The following is a 16,836-nucleotide window of genomic DNA, read 5'->3' as shown; positions in this document are numbered from 1 at the left end:
AGGAAACAATGTAGTAAACTTGGTCATAGACATGAAGAGCTACCAAGTAAGCACTCTTTCAGTGGATTTTTAGCATAAAAGATGCTTCTACATCTTTTTCCCCCTAAAACAAATTATCTTTTGGTTCTGAATCTGATGTGACACTGCATTGTATGTGGTCAATTAACTATGAATTCTATGGTCTATGTAAACAAACAAAATTAAGGACAATGGCTTTTTAAATTATTCATGAAGTCCAGAGACATTTTCAAGGCACTCAGGGTCTTATATTATCTTTCTGCCTTCATCTTGAACCCTATGATTCTTCATATGATTGGCTTCTGACCTTCTTCAAACAGATCTCCATTAAACAAGTTGCTTCTTCAGAAATGCCCACCCCAATCACACATTGAACTTAAAAGCACCAGTTGACCCTCATTCTACTACATCACTTTGAGTTTCTCCCTCACACATTCATGAAGTTATACTGCATAAATACCTATTTGTTTAATGTTTTTATTTCCACTAAATATATAAATATTTTGGAATAGATGTTGGCACATAATCCATGTACAATAGGTGTTTGTTGTATCGACATATTTTTAAAGTTTACTAAAGTATGGACTACTGAAAAGAAAACTAGGACAGAAAGAAAAGTGTTCTGATACATTATACATAAGTTATTATTCTATACATGAATACATAGGATTAAAGAACAGAAATCATTTTAATATGTTTATTCCTATCACTTCCTCCCTGTCCCCCATAATTGCTGCCTACTAAATCATGGAGCAGAAGGAGCTGCTATCCTCAGGAATGTCCATGGCCCTAGTAATTCGGTGTTTAACTAGCTATAGAACCATGGCCCACACCATGTTTCTTTATTCAGTCTCTTTATTTGTAAATGAGCCTGGGAGTTCTCTGTAACACTAAATGCCATTTTATAAAACTGTGATTTTATTTTTAAAAAAAGGGAAAAATCATCTTATAGTATTTAAACATCTTGGTGAATGCATACATATATATATATATTTTTAGAGGATAAAATAGTTTGGCATATTTTGAATAAAAAGCTAAGATTACAGCATATATTTAAGTTGAATTTCTATTTAAGAAATCCTACAATATCAAAGCTTGTGTAGTCTATTTTTTGCACATGCACTCAAAACCCCTAGAGCAATAGACATGCTTTTAATGACTCAAAAAGTAGAAACTGCCAATTTACTTTTCCTCAAATAATAAAATAATTAAATCTTTAATTAATTTCACATATAGTTAGTAATAAGCATCATCCTAGTTTTGAACTTTCAAGTATTCCTTGGTTTGCTTTTAGCATGTTTCTGTGCTTACTGGAGCTACTTAAGTCTCATGATCAGTTTGAGAATAGCCCTTAAACTTTCACTTCTTAAAAAAATAAAACAGATTCCAAATGATGTGGGGAACTATTGAGTCAAGAGATACAAATTATAAGGAACCATAAAGTGGCATAATTGAGCAAAGCAATTTTGGTGAGAAACTAAAAAGGAGGGGGAAATCATGTAAATGTGATTATTTCTAATTAGAAACAATGAGTAACCAAATCAAATTATACAATGAGGATTTGATTTAGATCCCTAGAGGAAAGCAACACATGCATTTGCATTCATCTGCAGCTTTTCCCTTCCTCTTATTACTTTTCAATGCTTTCTTAGACCCTTAATTGTAAGTTAGATCATTGTTAGTACAGATGTTTAGAATAGTTCTGTGTACGTAGTTGATCCTCCAGTTAGGACTTATGTTCTTTTAACATATTCACGAAAAATTTCCTGGGTGCATGGAAAGGCTGTACTGGATGCTATGAGGTGACAAAGAAAGCACAGACCTTTTCCAAATTTACTGCTTAATTCCTGTATAAAACATAAAAACTGAGATTTATCATGAGGCCTAAGTATTGGCCCTAGATTTGTCATAATTAGCTATGTAATCTTAATAAGCCATTTAATCATTAATTTCCTAAAGTCCTCTATAAAATTAAGGAGTGTGTCAGGTCTGAAGGTGGGAAATGGATCATACAAAATTTAAACAAACTGTATTGAGAAGTTACTTCTGCTAGGTTTGGACTCCAGAAAAGTAGGGGCACAATACAGGATAGAACAGGCAGACATCAATGAACTTAACTACAATTTTACAATTTTAAAAAAATCAGTAATTTTACAATTAAAAAAATCACTATTCATTATAATTAAAAATTAAAATATATGCATATACCAAATGTATGCTTAAAATATTTTATAGTTTTATTTGTCAATTATATCTCATTTAAACTGATAAAAAGAAAAAATATTGGTTGAGATAGGAAGCAGACTGTTGGCTTTCAGAGGCTGGGAAGTGTGGGGACAGGGGCAAATATTAATGGGCATTGGGCTTCCTTTTGGAGGATGAAATGTTTTGGAGAAAGGTGCTGGTTGTGCAGCATTGTGAAAGTACTAAAGGATCCTGAATTGTTCAGTTCTAAAAGTTAATTTTATGTTTGGGAATCTTGCCTCAGCAAAAAATTTAAAAGGAAGGAAAAAAAGAGGTTGCTTCTGTTTCATCTGGCCGGGAATATACACAACTGAGATAGTGTTAGATGAGTGTACAATCTCTTCTGTAATAAAAGACTTTTATTAAAATTTCAAAAGCAAAACACTAAGGTTATTTTAAATTTATCACATATATAAATTATGTGTAACTCTTTACTGTTTTCAAATTTGATTTAACAATGATCCCTCTAACTATTTTCCTGATTTTTGTTTTCACAACACTCTAACACCTTTTTAAAGACTCAACTCTGCTATTCATTGAGTTCAATACGAGCTCTCTCATCTCAGGGACTCTGTACTCACTGTTGCTTGGAATGGAATATTTTCTGCTCCCAGAGGACTTCCTAACCCACTCCCATCATTCTTACCCTTCTTATCCTCTTTATTATTTTATAAAGTTATTATTCTGTCATTGTACTGCTTATTTACCAATTTGCTTATTGTCTGGCTCTCCTACTGTAATATAAGCTCCATGATAGTAGGTACGTTGTCCACTTTATTCACTGCTATATCTTCAGTGCCTAGAACAATATCTTGCTCTTAAGATGAACACAGTAAATCTGTTGTTTGAATGTATATGGGAGATGGACATTCATATGTTCAGTTCTTAGAGTCTCTTAAGTAATTTAGCATTGTGCACAAAGAAAACACAGAGGCATAACCCTTGCCTTAATAATGCAAGGGACTATCATATACATATCTCTAATCTCAGGATACTCTGATGAATGTCATAATACACGGTAAAGCAGAGCTTTAGATCGAATGACCACCTGTAGAACCAGTAGACCAACTTGGATTAGAGAAAACCGTAAAGACTTAGCTTCTTGAACTAGCTCGTAAATGCTGTGCATCAAGCAGAGGCAAAGGGGAGAAGGACATAGTGATTAAATGATCCTCAAGTGATCTTCACATACTAACACTGTAATTCTAAAAATTTCATTACATTCCCTTGTTCACGGGCTAAATCACTGTCAGCATGATACTGAAGTTGTAATTTCCCAGGTATATGCTCACATAACATCAGACTAGCATTTTCTAGTGACAAATAATATCGTAAAGCTCCTAATTAAGTAAGTGTTTCTAGATTAAATAAGCTTAGACAATGCTTTATACTAAGCAATCTTTTGGAAAGTTATAATATTCTATAGCTCATAAAGCTTCAGTGAAATCTTATGGGAAGGAATATTGTTAATGCTTCAACAATCCAGTTTATTTCCTCAGCACACTAATTTTCCTCTTCCCAAATAATATTCACTTTACTTAATTGTAGAAAGCACTGCTCTAGAGTATTCTTCTTGAAGATAGGGGCTATTTCTTATTTAATGCTTTATAATTCACACATAGCCCAGCATAGGGGATAAATATAAAGAAGTCTGAATGGATATATTTTGAAAGAGTTAAGAACTTACATTCTCTTTTCTAGAACCAAGAACACATATAAAACAGTTTGGGGGGTTAAGAAAAAAATGATACATGAATATGTTTATATGAACAATATAGATATTAATAATATCAACAATATTAATACTTCATATTATTATGAATATTGCTTAGCTGTAGAATTGCATCAGGAGACCTTGTCAGGCCATTTTTCCAAGCCCTAGGGCTTGTTTGTGCTAAGAGGGAAACATTCCCATCCCTAGTACGAGAGAGTCTTCAATAGGAGAAGAAAAAAGAAGACAGATTTTTAATACAGGCAATTACTTTCATAAAATTACTTAATGATAGTATAGTTTGTCTGGATTTGGTTGATAATATACATGCTGTGAAGCATTTACTGATTTATATAATTAGTGCTGAAGAGGGATGCAGTGTTTATGACTCATGTATAATATCCAGGCCCCTGTGTAAAACAAGATTGCTTCCAATTGGGTTAGATTTCACCCATAAGGCCAGGAAAATTATATTGTGATTTATATTCCTTCTAGTTTTATGCATATTTAAAAAACAGAAAGCTGATAAATTCATCACAGCACAATTAATTATATAAGTTCACCAGACGGTGCCATTTTAATATTCTTTTAAAGGGCTTGACAGATAAGCAAGAGTCTTTAATCTCGGCCAAATTATAAGGTTTATGATACTTCTAATAATAACAACAAAGACAGTTTCTACTTATTAAGCATCTACTAAGTCCTAGGAACTAATTTATTTATGTATATTATCAACTACTTAATTTAATGCAAAAATTACTATGTCTTCCTAGAGGTCAGAACTAACCTGTCCAATGAGTGGCAGAGATCTGATATACACACAGGTTTTTCCAAAATCTAGATTCCCTGTCAAAATGGGAAGTTTTCAAGTAGGTTGTTGAGAAAAAAACTGACGTCAGTTTGGCAGGTAAGGTGGTTTCAAGAAGAGAGTCAGAGTACAGGTATTTCACAGACCCTTCTGTGCTCTCCTCACCTAAGGTAACTCATTGCGGCATAATTTAAGTGTCTGAAAAGCAATTCACAAACAGTTCCTCCCTCTTTCTCTTTTCCTCATCATGTCTTTCTTCTTTGCAGTCGAGCTGCAGGTACTGATTTTATTTTTTCACTTATTCAAGTGTGTTTATGTTATGTGTGGCTAAAAGTTATGTGTGGCTTCTCTCTCTCACACCCGACATGAGATTCAACCCATCAAATTCTGACGTTGCTCCTCTCAGAACATAAACGCAGCTTGTTTATTGTAACTTCCACCGTTTCTACCACGGGCCAATCTGCCGCAGCTGGCTAACCCCACGCCCCGCCCCCACGCCCCTGGATTATTACAATAGCTCTCTAAATGTTCACCCTTTTCCCATCACATTTCCATTTGAATCTGCTGTCAGCACACCAGCTTGAGTATAACTTAAATCTTGCAGGGCCGGGTAAGCCAGTGCAAACACTTTAGTTTTTATTCCGCGGGGGAGATCTGATGCTCGTGGGAAGTTTTGAGAAGAGAGGAGCCATCAAACAGCCTCTTTGCTGTGCTTTGAACATCTCCTGTAATCTCCCACTCCCCAGGCCTCGACACACTCAGCCGCTGCTCGAGAAGGGCTCTCCCTCCACGCAGGGGCAGCGCTCGCTTCCTCCGCGCCGTAGATATTACTCCAACGCTTCTCTCTCGGGGAGGCCTTCCTGGGCATAACATATAAAAGTGACCTCCCCTTAGCCCTTCAGGCAACTGTCATCCTTTCTTCTTTTCTCCATGACACTTACTGTCATCAGACTGTACCTTGCACTCCTTTATTTTCTTTACTTTTTATCTCGGAGGATGTTTGTTCTGTTCATAGCTGTATCCACGTCTGCATCACTCGGAGAAGGGCAGAACACCACGAAGCACGTGCAATGAGACAGCCGTCGCACACAGAGAAGAGGCCCTCTACTGATAAATATTTGCTTGAATGAAAATGGATAAACTACCTGACCTGATACAAAAATGCCCATCACTAAACTTACTGAGATCAGAATTTATTCATAACCTAAATTTTACCTTCTTTTTTTTAAAATAAATAGAACATAAAGCCTTAGAAGTGCTTCAATTACCTTTTACAGGCAGGAGATTATGATATACTTGCCAGATGCCAAATTCCAGGTGCCACACTATTAATCCTACAGCAACTTCAAAAACCCATGGCTCTTAGTCTAGGCCTTCATGTGCCAGAGAATTGAAGAAGAGAAAATACTAATAAACATCACAAAATTGAACTATATGGCATTAATTGAACAGCTTTCACTTAGAGTAATAAATTATAAGGAACAACTGCCAAAATTAGCAAGCTACACAGTGCACAGGAATGACCAGAATTTCAACTAGGAAATGTTTAAATCTCTCTTAGAAGAGAAAGACTGAATGGGGCTTAAGTTGGAACTGTAGAAATTAATTTGTGAAAAACAAACTATACACACAAAAACCCTCTCACACATTTGAATGATACTGGGTCCCACACGTACAGATAGTCACAGGTTTAATCTATGTATGCCTATTATGTATATACATTATAATACAAATAAAAGATTAATTTGTAAGAATTTCATTTTTAATGGCACATTTCTAAGAAAAAAACATAATGCAAACAAAAACCACCTGAAAACAGTCCTTCTAATTTGCAGTATCCACTGAAGCAAGGGTTCAGTGGATTTTATGGGTCAACAGAAGACCTGAACTCTAGGAAGGAATTTGCATTCCAGACAGAATTCTATTTAACTGCAATGCAAAAGGACAGAGGCAATAGGTTGAGACCATGGCTCGAAGGGATTTAAGCTGGACCCCAAACATAACTTGCTGCATAAGGGTCTTGGACCATGAAAGAGTGTGTTGAGAAATTATGAAGCCTTTTCTTTTGATAATTGCAATGAAATAGTAGATAGAACTTTCAAGCTGTATGTTTTCACTGTGGGTATCTTTGTAGACAATTGAAGAATAGTCCAGATCCTGAGGAAGAAGACTCAACTTATTTATGACCTCAAAATAGTTTGGTCTAATGGTTAAAAATAATAACAGAGAGGTAAGACCACATTTTTAGTCTTAGTATCATGGCCAGCTTGTTTTCTCACCTTTCCAAAATTATAGAATGGCAATTACAGTGATACCCAGCTTTGGAACTTTGCTTCAAAATGGCTGATCAATATGAAGTCATTCCTTTCTCTCCTATTTTCTCTAAACACATAAAAAATATTAGATAAAATATTGTTAAAGATAAATACTTTGTTAAGCTTAAAAGCAATACTTGGGGTTATCTAGAATCTAGGAACAAACTGGAAAGTCACAAATTACAGCAGTCATAACTATTTGAAGCTGTGTTCCAAAGAAAGGACTATGCCTAAAATAATCCATATTGGACTTTAGAGTTATGTATTAACTGTCTTTATCTGAGTTCAAAACTGCTTTGTAGTAGCATCTATCATTTTGTCTTTTATAGTCACACTGAAATATTTAACTTCCTTATATATACAAAGGAATCCTTTAAAAATAGAAAACCAGTTGTCTTACTTAATCCAATTGTAATTTTTTTTCTTTTTTTTTTTAATTCTCCAGCTTAAACATCTTCTGTTTGTCATGAGAGGTGGTCTCTCAACTTGGGGTCTGTCTTTTGATGTCTGCCATTTGTCAGTGTTGCTCTTCAAGTCTGTGGCCCCACCTGGAAGCCTGGTTTCCACCTTTGCAGGCACAGTATGAACAATTCAGAGTAAAAGAGGGCCAGACTAGCCCCCTTTCTTACTCTGGAAACAATATTTTGACTAATATAAGGAAGAACCTCATTTAGCTTTTAGCTATGTTGATTGCAAATTTTTAAACTAAAACCTGTTTTTTCTAATATTATTTAAACATACCTGATAGAAAGCAATGTTTGAAAGGTAAACAACACACATCCACCCACACACATACATATTGACTTTCGTGACAGAAATATCTCTTTGAATCCCTTCTCTACTTTCTAGCTCTGTAACCCTGATGAGTTATTCAACTTTTTTTAGCCTCATCTGTTTAGAAAAATGGATAATGATTGGTTGCAAATCTAAAATTACTTAATTTAGGCAAAATACCTACCACAATGCCAGCACACTCAAAGAAAGTATTTCATATTTTATTTTGAACAGCTAATTAGTATTATAATTCTTTCTTGACCCAAAGTAAAGACTTCTTTTAATTAAAATACAGCCTGCTAGAGAGTTACTGTTTTAAGTTGTGTTATCAGTCATCCTTGGTATTTGTTATCTCCTCATATTGTCTATACACAGACATACTTTTTTCTTTTCCTGTATACAACTATGCAAACACTTACCTATACAATTAAAAAAAAACTTGTCAAGTGGCTCAGCATCATGTGGTATACAGTAAAGGAATGTTCTTTGTTAATGATCATTGAACTATCATTTATCTAAGCCCCATACCAAACTGCTACCCAGATTTGGTGTCTTTTTGGAAGATGCAAAAATCTATTTTCTTTATTAAAGGAAGAATGCAAGTTAAATGAAACTAAAATTAAAAGTTGTGTCTGAAGAAAATGACTATAATTATATTCTTGATCCACCATGTATTTTTGTCCCTATAATATCAAGCAAAGGCTTAAGATTTAATTGCCTATCTTGTAAAATGGGAATAATATTTGTATACCTAATAGTTTTCACAAGGATTAAAAGAGAATGAAAAGTGCTTAGCACATGTAGGTACCAAAATTATAATTCTATCTTTTTAGCTCCATTAATTTCTCCTGTAATATTTGCTTTAATTCACGTATTTTTTATGTTATCAAAATAAAACTAGGCTGATTCTCATACAAAGAACATGAAAAAGAATAATTGGGTAGCTGTTGGCAAACAACTTTGATGTAGAAGCATTCTACATGGAAAGACACTTAGTTTGCTTTATTTTATTTTCTTCTGTGATTAAATATGTGATTTTCATGCTGTCACAAAGTAGAACCGCAGTTTATATATTCAAAATAAGAATTTGTGTTTGTTTCCTATCTCAAGTAATACTTATAAAGGAAGTGTCATTTCTTGAGAATTTATTCCCATTCCTCTTGATACATAAATATATTTATAAATTCAGAGCAATTTACTTTTTTGAAAATCACGGTGCCTTTAAAGGATGTTTTTCTGCTTCAGTTTTAGTGAGTGTCAGCATTGTGAAAGCTTAGGAGAAGATGCAAACGGTTTCTCATTCCTGGCAGATTGTTTTAGAATCAATTGTTATAAAAGGAACTGGTTCTTACTGTCTCCTCATAGGAAGTATTTGGAAGAAGATGGTGTATGGTGCAAAACTCAGGGTTAACTTTAATTGTGAAAAGACCCCATGGTATTGCATTTAGAATCTCAGCTGTGGATTTTAAAAACTTGAGCTATGGATTTTAAAGTGTTCTTTCTCAGCAGTTCACACTGAATACAACTAATAAAATGATCCCCAAATAAGAAAAGATATCACCTACTTATAAAAAGAAATGAAAACTGTTTTCAACTGTCATAAAATTCTTGTCAGATACGTAGACTATTATTAACCTGATATATGTATATAAAAATTGTTATAAAAGGTGTGATTACACTGTGGATGAGTTATGTTGTTGAGCTAGCTGTGAAAACATCAAAATTACATTTATAACATCACATATATTGTTTGGCGCCCCATGATTTATTACCTAGTATTTATAAAATGTAAACCTAAGAGTCAACCAAAAAATGATATTTTCCTATTTCACAAAAATCCATCTCTTTAACATTAAAAACTGTTTGGCTGCTGAAAAGACAAAGGGAATGAAAACAAGAGAACGAACAGAAGCTTTCTTTCAGGATGGAGTAGTTCCATAAGCTACATTTTATAGCAAGGAAAACAAAAGAGGCTCCTGATAATGTTTTCCTCATTAATCTCTGTCTCCTCACTTGTGCATAATCTATATGAACAGGGACAGGCGTTGGAGATTTGTGGCGAGTATCAGGTTGAATTTCTCAAGGAAACAACTTTTTGGTTTATGTGTATGTCTTCACTTCTGTAATAGAATAATTACTTTTTTATTAATTTTTGTAACTGTTTGATGACTTTCAATGGCAAATTAATTAATTTAAATATTTTTCAATACCTGCCAATGATATGCTTAGCAAAAGAAATTCGAAATAAAAGAGGAAGAATTTCATCTGGGTTTGCCCAATTTAGATTAATTCTCTTAATCCATTCTCTGTTCAGAAGGCAACACGGCTCTTTTGTAACATAAATGAGATGATGTCCTGCCTGTGTTTAAAACCTTTCACTGACTGTCCCTTGAATAATATTTTAACTTACACACAGTTTACAAAGTCCTGCTCAATCTTTCTCCGGAAAGATCCACTTTCTCAACAATTCATTGGTCTTTCTTAGTTCTGTTACACAACAAACCTTACTTATTTTTGTTTTTGTCTTCTCAAATCCTGTTAACCTCTGTCTAATCCCATTTCCTTTTTACTAGCCTAATTCTCTATCTTCAGGTTTCAGATTAAATGTAACTTTCTCAAAGACTTCACCGATGTAGAAAATATTATTAGAGCTCAACAATTTCTGACACTTTTACGCATATAGGAAATACTTCCCAGCCTCTTTGCAATTAGCCAAGGTCAGCCAGCTAGTTCTGACCAAAGTCAAGTGTCACTTCCAGACCAGGTAGTGAGACCTGCAAGATTCTCCAGACCCTCTTCCTTTCTAAAGTGAACTTGTTGAGATAGTGAAGCCAGAGGATCTACGGGAATCACTGAACGACCACAAAGAGGGCAGATGTCCGGGGATATGGCTGGACCACAGCTGGTTTTAAGTGGGCAAAAATAAATTTTAATTGTGTCAGGCCACTGAGATTTGGGGTTATTAGCTATGTTGTAACCATAGCCTGACCACACTATTCAAATTAGGCCTGACATCTTTTTTTCTAATAGCATCTGCCACAATTTTGTTAAAATTAAATATGCATGCATTTCCTTTTTCAATATCTGCTTTCTCCTCTAGGCCAGGGGTTGGTGAATATTTTTGGTAAAGGGACAGATACAAATACTTGAAGTTCTGTGGGCACTAAGGTCTCTGTGGCAGCTACTGAACTCTCTCATTCTAGTGCTAAAGCTATCACAGGAAATAGGTAAATGAATTAGTGTGTGTGTCGTCCAAACAAATTTTCTTTACAAAAGTAGGTAACAGGCTAGACAGGTTTGGCCTGTGGGCTATAGTGTGTCAAGCATTGCTCTAGACTATCAGATCCACAGAGTTAAGGAGTATTTTTCATTTTTGATGATATACTTATCACTTAGCAGAGTGCTAAGCACATAGAAATCAAGATTTTCTTTTAAAAAATGCATGAATGAGATATGCTAAGAGCAATCAGTGCTAGATTAGGGTGCTTGAGGTTTTTCTAGTGTAGCCTGATATAAGTATTGAATATATTTAGAATATCTCCTAATTCCAGATTCTAGGTCCTCAGGCTATCGGTGGGTCTTAGCCACTGTGTCTCGATGAATTTTTGTTAACAAATAGGAGGATAAATGCAGGAACTCTACAGAATAGTTGATAAATAGCATGATAAAATACTCTGAACCTTAGAGTCCCAGACTTAATATTTTAATATAGATTATTAAGTTACCTGCAATAAGAATATGCCAGACTAAAATGATCTTGCATAGTTTATTGTTCACCCACTCAAATATTTCTGAAAGCATTGAAATTTTCCTCAACCATTCCATTGAGATCATATTATGTATACCTAAAGTGCTGTGTATTAATTGAGCATATACATTTATTAAATATACATTGTGTGTGAGGCACACATGAAGAATTTCATTTAATCCTTACAGAAACACTATAGGAAGGACATTTTTTAGAATTTATATTTTAAAATAAGAAAATGGAGACATCTCATTGAAGATATGAAAGGATTGGTACAATACTAAGTAAACAGTAATGCCAAGATTTGAATCTAATTCTGATTTCTAAGTGATTATTATGCCACAGTGCTTCATTTAAGTTGTTGATTAAATAAATGATGATAATGATAATATTGATAAACAGACAAGTGTTTAAAGCAAGAAAGTGACATAATTTTCCTGAGGCTATGGTAGCAACTTAAAAGACTCTTTCTAGGTAAACTGATCAACTATTAAATGTTTTACTGGCTCAAACACTCATCTCAACTCCAGTAAATCAATTAGCTTTTCACATTTGATTTGGCACCAAAAAGTATAAGTATAATCAACTGGGTAATTTGTAAAAATTTAACTACTGTTCTCTATAATGCAAGTAATCAGTGAATAAGATAAGCAGAAATATGGAAGGATGCATTATATTATTAGAACTTTTGAATAGAAATGGATATTATAATCATTACAACTTAATACCTATGAATCTACATGCCTGAATAAAAGGGTTGAAAGGAAAGAATTTTTTAAAGGTTAAATTTTTTCTCAACTTTCAGCTGTTATTTTTATAAGTATCTATGAGAATAGATTTGCAGACTCAGTTGATTTCTGATGGAAAACTTGTTAGCCATCTAGCTCCTCTACTATTTTGGGGAATAAAAGGTCATGAACATTCTCTAGATATTATTCATTATGAATAAATCTGCTTATAATTAGTAATAGACAATAGTTTCTTTCAAAATTATATGTCATTCTTAATCTTTTCCTATTTTAAAAGGTTTGAAAGTTCATAGTATTGCGATTGTGCAGAACAAAGACATTAAGCATATTCAAATATCTCTTAAGTTTTAGTTCATAGAAATTTTGTTCAATACAGTGTCCTACTTCCTTAAAATAAAACTTTCTTCAAAGTAGGGAAGATTTAAAACCTTGCTAAGTAAATTGTTCAATGAAGTGGGTTCTAGAATTTTTTGTTTCTGCCTTTAATGTAAATCAAAGACTGTAGCCTATGTAGTAATTTTCAAAAATTTTGTTTTGCCTACCAAAAACAAAAAATTCTTAACAGAATACCCAGCAATGACTGCATTACACATATGTATTATGTGTATTTATCAATCAAAGAGGAGAGAGCTAACTTGTAACAGTCAAAGAAAAATATCGCATGATGCAGTGGAAAATGAGAATTCATAAAATCGTTGCAGTTCTCCAGCTGGAAGACTTAATGGTCATCTGTTGAGATCCTCTCATTTGATAGGTCAAACTTAGGTTAAGAAGGTCACCTTCAGAAATCAGACAAAGCAATGAAACAGAACTGGGTTGAATTTTGGGCTGTATCACCACCTGGAAAATTGCTTTAAGTCCTTTGTGTCCTTTCTATAAAAGGAGGTTAGTCGGTCTTACCTGTAAGCTATTTTTAGGATTGAATATTAGAATTATACATTCATGGTAACATGCTGAAATGAAGCTTAGATAAAACACCCAGCTTAGGACCTAGAAGCTTGGAGGTGCTCATGATATAACTATAACCATTTTATATATTATCACTGTCACTATTCTCAGCCTCATTAATGTCTTGCTCTACATCACAAAGCTAATCACTGAAATAGAAATGAATAGAAGGCTGGTTACCCAACTCCTGGTTTAGTGCACCTTCTGACCTATCCTACAGAAGTATGAGATTTTGTAAACTGTTATGGCAGAGATACAGATTTTGGAAGGAGATGGAGTCAGTCAGTCCATAATAGATAGAAGGGACTGAAAAAGATAAAAGACACAAGACATTTCAGCAGGTAACAAGGGATGGGGTGGGGAGAGGTAACAGAATTAAATGCTCAGAGATGAAAGAACTGTGATATACAGATACTATGTTTTCCTGCCTGACTAGAGAGTTGTTGACTGCAGGCAAGAAGGGAGAAAAGTCTGATAGGTTGGAACTTGCAATTCAGGCTTGTTTGGATATAATGAAGAGCAGACAACAAAGCATTTATCACAGGTTTTTAATTAAAGAAGTAACATGATAAAATCACTCTACAGTTAGTCTGTCAGTGTCCAACACTCTAGTTAGAACATGATCTGAGGAGACAGTGAAAACTACTATCAGACCCTTGTGATAAAGGTTTTATAAAGACATGCAAAAATAATACTACTTTACTTTTGGGTAGTTCTAGCATACTGATGATTAAGGTAAGAAATAGAAGTCCTCTTTCATTACTTTTTTCTTGAAACATCTTACTGAGTTTTCTCAGAAGGGAAACTAGTCTATGACCAAAAAGCAAATGTCTACATCTCATACTTTTCTCTCCATTGCATGAATGAAACCTCAAGTTTTAGGAAGGATGCAAAAACAGCTCCAAATGAGGTTCAAAGATAAACTAGGCTTCTTGCCCTTTTGAGAGCCATAGAGGATTATCGAACATCTTGCTAGGGACTGAATTTGAACCAGGTTCCGAGGATGAAAGCCTGCAGACTAATCTGCTGAACTACCAAGCCTGCTGTCTTGCTGGTTTATAGAAATCCTATGAACTGAGAGATTGAAGGGAAGGAAGATAAGATAGCAAGGTGTTAGGAATCAAGCTACAGTAGTTTTAACAGAAAAGGTACTTTTGAACCATGCTATTGTATACAGATAAATATTAAATGCATGCATGTGTGTAACTATATACATGAAATCATATGTTCTCACTCATTCTGTTTTGCCTGTATTACATTGTACATAAACATATTTATCACAGGACTGATGTTCATATGGAAACCTATTTTGTTATTCTAGCTCTTCCAAGATAGCAATGGTGAATATAAGCAAACCACTCTTGTGTTTTGTGCTGTCAGTCACAGTCAACAGCTACAGGATCTGTTACAATAATGAATCTTAATTCTATCATTCACTAACATTTATTTTCCCTCTGGTTCTGAGAATATCTACCACAAACACTACTTCTTGGTGATTGTTCCAGTACATGTGAAATGTAGCAAGAGAGCCAATCATACAGTCTGAGTTTAGATTTATGAATTAATTAGGCAACTAAGATAATCACAAAGAGAATTTACCATGCATCTTAGGATATGGTTGGGCTAGATTAGGAAAATTATATAACTATACCAAGTTTTGTTCTCTTATCCAGAAAATGAAGAGGTTGGGTTGGACTTAATGGCCAGTACCGTTCTTTACTGTTCTAATTTAAGACTCCATGATGTTAAAATTAATTCTCAATCAGAATAAGAGAAATAAAACTGCAAAAATTTAGGAGGTAAATCCTCCCAAGAGAGTAGAAAGATCCCCGAAGTCAAGTGTCATAAACTGGTAACTAGAGTGTTAATTCTGCCTCTCTGGCGTTACGATGTGGGGCTGGGAGCAGGGTGGCCTTGAGGAAGTGACTAGGCATCTCTGAAGTTTTATCATCACTTTTACATCTGATCAGAGCAGATGATATTTAGCTTCCTCCTATCATTAAAATATGCTGATTTAATAATTTATCGAATGATTACTTTCTACATACAGTTTTTTCATGAAATCAGGTAGAAATTTGGTAACTAGATGACAATGGATAGGACACCTTTTCTGAGCTTCCATTTCTTTTTTCATAAAAAGAGTATATTGGTACCTACTATTCGTGTGTGTGTTGTGGATAGCTTGTGAAAAGTAAAGAACATGGATTTGCTTTTTCTTCTACAAGGTACTACAAATAATAAATGGAGGTAAAACAATCATTACAAATTAAGTTGTATGGTCTAATGACCATAGACATGTTAAGATGATGGTAGATTTTCAAAACTTCATTTAATTTTAAAGAGAACTATTTAGGAAAAAAAGTAGCTAGTTTGATTCTCTTAATTTTGAAGTAATGTTATTTTCAGTGTGACACAAATTAAACCTTTGTGGCAGGAAGATTTTCTTTTGCCATTAAGATAAGGAATAGAAATAGTATGATCCTGAAGTTTTGTAGTTAGTAGTGAGCTGATCTGATCAATTTTGTAGGCAAAAAAAAGTGATAATAATATAAAATAAACAAAAAAAGGTATAGCAAGTTTTCTAAATGTTATTTGTAATTTATGGTCATAGTGAAGTGTAGAAACATTGAAATTTATTCTGCCATTTTTTTTTTACCTTAAATGCACAACAGAAGTGATGCTTTTTCTGTGCTCTTGTTGAAAATATTTTATGTTTTCACTGCATTTTAATATTCATGCACTAAGAATTATAGGCAAGCAACAATGGGACACACATTCATCTTGCACTGTTGCAGTGATCAAGATATAAGAAATCAGACATTTTCATCTCAAAATTGCATGTATGCACTATATGTACATTCTTCCTTCTTCTGAGTCTCTGTAGTCTTTGAACACCAGGAGGGAGAAGGCCCAATTAAGAAGCGAAAAATAAGGAGGCGGAGCCAACATGGCGGCGTGAGTAGGACAGTGGGAATCTCCTCCCAAAAACATATATACTTTTGAAAATACAACAAACACAACTAGCCCTAAAAGAGAGACCAGAAGACGCAGGACAGTGGCCAGACTGCAGCTACACCAGCGAGAACCCAGCGACTGGTGAAAGGGGTAAGATACAAGCCCCGGCCCTGCGGGACGCGAGCGCCCCTCCCCCCAGCTCCCGGCGGGAGAACAATAGGCAGAGCGGGAGGGAGACGGAGCCCAGGACTGCCGAACACCCAGCCCCAGCCATCCGGGCCAGAGCGCAGACACAGTATATGCCCAGGGGGCCCTGGATACTGGGAGAACAGGGGGTAAGACCTCAGAGCGGGTGCTGAAGCTGATGCCCCTGTGACAAAGAAAAGCGGGGGCTTTTTGAAAGTCTTAAAGGGACAGGGACTTAACAGCTTGACGGAAACAACCCAGGTCACAGTACAGCAGCTGGAAATTACAGGGAAAACCGGGTGCACTAACCCCCTGGGCAACAGCTCTGAGACCCCTCACGGAGGCAAACAGTCAAGCAGCCCCCCCATCCATCACCCCAC

This window comes from Manis pentadactyla, chromosome 2 (genome assembly GCF_030020395.1).
Source record: "Manis pentadactyla isolate mManPen7 chromosome 2, mManPen7.hap1, whole genome shotgun sequence".
Classification (NCBI taxonomy): domain Eukaryota; kingdom Metazoa; phylum Chordata; class Mammalia; order Pholidota; family Manidae; genus Manis; species Manis pentadactyla.
The sequence above is the reverse complement of the archived record's forward strand: the minus strand, read 5'-3'. Positions refer to the sequence as shown.